The 6,000-nt window shown below is 44.8% G+C and overlaps 1 long non-coding RNA gene across 1 annotated transcript in view; it reads left to right on the top strand.

Annotated features, from left to right (window-relative positions):
* Nucleotides 1-260: 260 nt before the first annotated feature.
* LOC143815838 (uncharacterized) overlaps nt 261-6,000 on the top strand; it is a 54,389-nt gene continuing 48,649 nt past the window's right edge. Inside the window, exons 1-2 of the long non-coding RNA XR_013223814.1 lie at nt 261-373; nt 453-510. This is a non-coding gene — a long non-coding RNA (uncharacterized LOC143815838). The remainder of the gene's footprint in view (nt 374-452; nt 511-6,000) is intronic.

The following is a 6,000-nucleotide window of genomic DNA, read 5'->3' as shown; positions in this document are numbered from 1 at the left end:
CCAGGCAATATATATGTATACAAGGGAGTTCAACATATGGGGAGTTCATTTAGTACATGGGTGATGAACACACATCTATAGGTTCCCTTATATTACATCTTCCCTTAGCGTCCCCAGCCATATGACCCCCGCAGTACTCATATGGGTATACACCATAGCAGGGAGATGCTCTCTCATCTCCCAGCTACGTATGTCCTTTCCACGCAAGCGCAGTTGTGCTCACAACTTGCGTAACGTCACTTCCGTTACCGGTTGATGTACTTCCGGTGCCTCGGGTCCCTGCGCGCTCATATATCGGATTGCTCACACAGACAGCATCAGGGCACACTCAGCTAGGCGCAGGAGCGCCGCTAGGACCTCTGTCTACATCCAGGTAATATGCTGCTCCATCCAGCGAGAGCACATCTTCACCCACACTGCCACCAATACTTAACTATTTACATTTATTCCAGACCCTATACTCGTCAAGACGGCTACTCATATCCCCACTCCATTTATACTACTTTACAGGTACTGTGCACACAGCACCTGCGTGCCTCTTTTCTTATTTATTTTGCATCCCTATTAACCCTGTCTATTCTCTGCAGGACATTCTATCCCTACATGGGATTCTCCTACATTTACTACTATTTTCACTTGTTAAGATAAAACTCTTTTTGTGGTTATATGCTTCCACTTTGTCTACTGACACAGTGTGACTCCATTACCTATCTACCTACCTCATACCCTGGTGTTCTAGTTCTTCTACTATGTCAGGCCTCCCAATCTTCCTTTTCCCACACAGTTTTCTATTCATCGATTAGTTCTTATTGTTTGCGATGGATGTTGTGTTCATTTACTTTATCCGGGGCGTGCACTCTTTTGTTTGATTGTTTTTTGCCTATTGTTTGCTATGGACCCACTGTGTTTTTTTTCAACTTTGAGGGCCGGATTTATTATTATTATCATTATCTTTATTTTTTGTCTTGTTTCATTTAATTTTGCTTGTATATATGACATCTGTACCATTGATATTATGTGTTTACATATGTTTTATTTTTTCTAGCGACCTATTTTGACAAAGACTCGGGAAGAGTCGAAACGTCAGCTTATGCTTCTGGTCGCCCTCTACATTATTGAGTCTTATGTCTAATGTAATACAAATAAATCTCATTCTCTTTGCATTATATACTCCCAGAGTGTGCGGTGTATACTATTTATATTGATGTCTATGGGCTTATCCAGTCCACTACACCAGCACCTTGCCTAATAGTTGATCCTAGTGCACATCAATTTTTTCTTTACTGACTGTGGGCCACAACAGGTGCAGGGCTAGAGGCATCTTTACATGCACGGTGGACTGGGGATTGGCTTCTATGCAAAACAGTGGAAGAAGCAGTGGTGTGACCTGCAGGCAGTGGTCCTGGAGCCTGGGGTTTGGCCCACAAAGTCGGATGATTTGCTGCCAGGTGCCTGATCATGCTGGTAGTTTTGCTACCCCTGCTGATGCGGGCATGGTAGGTGCTGCAAATGCCCTGTGTGGGGTTATCGTCAGAGTCTTTAAAAAATAACCAGACTCGGGAAGATCTAACAGTTGGAATGGCTACTTCCCTCATGTTGGTGTTACTGCGAATGGATGCATGCCTTCTGTCTGTGGCCACCACACTGCTTCTTCCTGCCTGTTGGTGTGATATGCCTCATTCCCCATGTGTGCTGCTGCCCTCGCTCTGCATTTCCTTCTGCCAGGTTGGGTCAGTCACATAGTCATCCACCACCTCTTTCCCACCATCGCCTTCGTGTGATCGGGGCTGGTCAAAGCTTTGGGCATCTCTACATGTGATCTCAGCTGTCATCACTTCAAGTTGACCGACCGAGAGTTCAGAATCTTGAAATGGAAAACTGAACAGCTCTTCAGAGTGTCCAAGTGTGGGATCAGTTGTCTCAGGGCTCTCGGCAAGGTGGCAGGAAGGAGGATCAGGGTAAGGAATATCCGGGCCACACTCATGGCTACTCAGACTTGACCATGTGGAAGACATGGTGGTGGTGGTGGCTAAGTGCCTAGAAGCATTACCCGCTATCCAACCAACAACCGTTTCACATTGCTCTGGTTTCAATAGTGGTGTGCTGTGATCCTCTAGAAACTGGGACAGGAAGGTCGAGCAACAACATGTGGGTCTTTGTTGTGGCCCACTTTCATCTTGGCCATGGCCTTATCTTCTGCATGCACCATCATCATCACGTCCACTTCCCCATCCCTTGCTCCTTGCCTTGCCCATTTTAAATGGACTACTGCACTATTTCAAATGTTCAACATAAATATATTTATTAGTAGCGAAATAATATCTGATCAGTATGCCTGCAAATCTACGATTTTTCAAACCCAAACACCAGGCAGGCCTCAGCCTGACATAACAGATTGTATTCAATTTTCGGGGGCTTTTTTGTTAATTTAATTTATGCAAAATAGTGCTGTATATGAGTAGAGTAACAGACAGCCAAAAAAGTGGTACACCGGCCTACAATGACCAAACTTGGAGCACGCAGATATATGAGGGCTGTCACGGAAATACCACACTGTCAAATATGTGGCCTTTTAATATTTTTTTGTGCTAAATAGTGCTGTATATAATTTTAGTAACAGACAGCAAAAAAAGTGGTCCTCCGGCCTACAATGACCACACTTGGAGCACTCAGATATGAGGGCTGTCACGGAAATACCAAACTGTCAAATATGTGGCACTTTTTTGGCTGTCTGTTACTCTAATTATATACAGCACTATTTGCCAATTTTTAAAAAACAGGCCACATATTTGCCAAATAGTGCTGTACATAAATAGAGTAACAGACAGCCAAAAAAGTGGTACACCAACTTACAGTGACCAAACTTGGAGCACGCAGATGTATGAGGGCTGTCACGGAAATACCACACTGTCAAATATGTGGCCTGTAAATATTTTTTTATGCTAAATAGTGCTGTATATAATTTCTGTAACAGACAGCAAGAAAGTGGTCCTCCGGCCTACAATGACCAAACTTGGAGCGCGCAGATATATGAGGGCTGTCATGGATATACCACACTGGCAAATGTGTGGCCTGTTTTTTTTTTTTTTTTAAATGCCAAATAGTGCTGTATATAATTAGAGTAACAGACAGCCAAAAAAGTGGTACACCGGCCTACAATGACCAAACTTGGAGCACGCAGATATATGAGGGCTGTCACGGAAATACCACACTGGCAAATATATGGCCTTTTAATATTTTTTATGCTAAATAGTGCTGTATATGATTTCAGTAACAGACAGCAAAAAAAGTGGTCCTCCGGCCTACAATGACCAAACTTGGAGCACCTAAATATATGAGGGCTGTCATGGAAATATCACACTGGCAATTATGCGGCCTTTTTGTAATTTTGGAAGCTAAATAGTGCTGTATAGAATTAGAGTCTCAGACAGCAAAAAAAGGGGTCCACCGGCCTACAATGCCCAAAGTTGGAGCATGCAGATATATAAGGCCTTTTTCGGTGAATTTAAAACTAAAAAAAAAGTGGAACAAGGCTAGCACACACAACTATGCTACGTTTGCCTGACAAACTATGATTTTTCAACAGGCCTCGGTATGACAGAACAGACTGTATATTTTTGTTTTTTTTCGGGGTGAATTTTTGGAAAAAAAATGAAAAAATCCAACTAGGTATATAGTAATGAAGCTGCAGCAGCAGACAGTTATGAAGCTTTGGGGCGGATGCAGTGGGAGCAATGGACCCACATACAGTGCCTGCAGGCCTTGCACTGATGGGGATATGCTATGCTCTGCCTACCTAGAGCTCCAATATCGGGACTCATGAATTAGCCCTAAAATGGACTATTGGTTTCTGAGGAGTTGTGGATTTAAGAGATGCAGACCTACACTAACTCTAAAAGCCACGATTCTGACCCTATCTCGGCACCAGCTCTTACCAGATCAGGTTTCTTATACTCGGGATGATGCTGTGCGGCCAAGCCAATCACTGCACGACCACAACAAAGATGGCTGCGGCATTTCATGGCATGGCAGACAATTCCTGCACCGTGATTTGGTCTCTAAAGTCTGCCAAAAATGCTGGGTGGAGACACCAGTTACCACCGAATAATCCTGGAAATGCTCATTTCATTTCATTTCCCATAGGGGTGGAGCCGCATAATCATCACTGTAATGAGCGGTACCACGTGACCGCTCATACAGGACAAGCTGCGGCGCTGAGAGGAAGCATCGAGGGAGCTGGGTGAGTATTTTATTTTCAGTGGGTGGGCGCACAGGGGTTGGGAGGGGCTGGGAGGGGGTTGGTTACAGGGAACTTAATTTCAACCGCAAAAAAAAACAAAACAATGATTTTTCATTCCTTCTCTCCAGCGAACGCTGCTGGAGAGAAGAAATGAATGGCGTCTTCAGCACCCAAAGCAGGGGACAGCGCTTACTGTAGCGCTGTCTCCTGCATGGTTCGTGTGGTACCCAGTCAGCACACAGGTGGCACACGGCTGCCGCACGTGTGCCACACTGATGTGCCACGTGAGCACACGGACACACGGACACGGATAACTCTGGTACCGATTTTTCCGGTACCGGAATTATCTGGACGTGTGAGACTGGCCTTAAAGAAGAAGTTACATGTCAGGAACATGTACAAGCCTCAATTACATGGAAGCAGCCTCCTTAGGTGAAAGAGACAGGAGTGCCATTGAACAATCTGCGCAAGACCAAGCACTTCTTCTCGAAACTACCCAACCAGGCAGAATTTATCTTTTGCATGGTTTTGAGCTACATTGGAGCAATTTCAGGATATGTCCCAGAGATTGTCTGTGGAATATATTACTCATGTGACAGGCAGTGCTACAGAGCTCCGGTAAAAGCCTTAGCGTGGAAATGACCACGTTCCAATATGTGTAAGGCTGTGGCCTGAATAGCTCTTTGGAGCATATTAACCCAGTCTCTTAGACGTGCTTAAAATATGTATAGAAACTGGCCAATACCCCACCACCATTTTTTTGTAAGGACCCAAATTTAGAAAAGTTAAGGGAAGCAACAGTTTAATAAAGAGACACAAATCTCACTTAGGAGCCTGGAAAAGTTAGCAATGGTCTTTGTCCAGCACCCGACAATGTAATTTGCTAACAAATATGTATGCCATATCTAACTAACAATTTGTAAACAGACATGTATGCTGACAAGGAGCAACTGAACGCTGCGCTGGGACAACAAACTAGACATGGTTTCTGACTGTTGTGTCTGCAAATGCAGACATGAAACACACGTGTGAGCGGGCACCATCAACTAACACTGTAGTAATAATCCAATAAATACTTAAACAGGGATCACCTCATGCATGTCAAAAATAACTATAATGAACAAAACAAGAGGAAAGTACATGCACAAAACAGGGATCACCAAAAAATGTTGTTGTTTTTTTTTAAATAACAAAGCTTTATTACTAGTGTTGAGCATTCCGATGCTGCAAGTATCGGGTATCGGCCGATACTTGCTGTATCGGAATTCCGATACCGGGATTCCGATACTCTTGTGGTATCGGGTATCGGGTATCGCAACAACATTAATGTTAAAATGTGTAAAAGAGAGAATTAAAATAAAAAATATCGCTATACTCACCTGTCCGACGCAGCCGGGACTTCAGCGAGGGAACCGGCAGCGTTGTTTGTTTAAAATTCGCGCTATTACTTGGTTACGTGAATTCCCGGCTTGTGATTGGTCAGGTCGGCCATGTTGCCGGGACGCGGACCAATCACAGCAAGCCGTGACGAAATTACGTCACGGCTTGCTGTGATTGGTCCGCGTCCCGGCAATATGGCCGCCCTGACCAATCACAAGCCGTGACGTCACGGGAGGCTGGACACGCGCCCATTTTAAAATGAGCGCGTCCAGCCTCCCGGCTTGTGATTGGTTGACCGCGGCGCAACCAATCACAAGCCGTGACGTCACGGGAGGCTGGACACGCGCCCATTTTAAAATGAGCGCGTCCAGCCTCCCGGC

The sequence above is a fragment of the Ranitomeya variabilis genome, chromosome 3, assembly GCF_051348905.1.
Source record: "Ranitomeya variabilis isolate aRanVar5 chromosome 3, aRanVar5.hap1, whole genome shotgun sequence".
NCBI lineage: Eukaryota > Metazoa > Chordata > Amphibia > Anura > Dendrobatidae > Ranitomeya > Ranitomeya variabilis.
The sequence above is the reverse complement of the archived record's forward strand: the minus strand, read 5'-3'. Positions and strand labels throughout refer to the sequence as shown.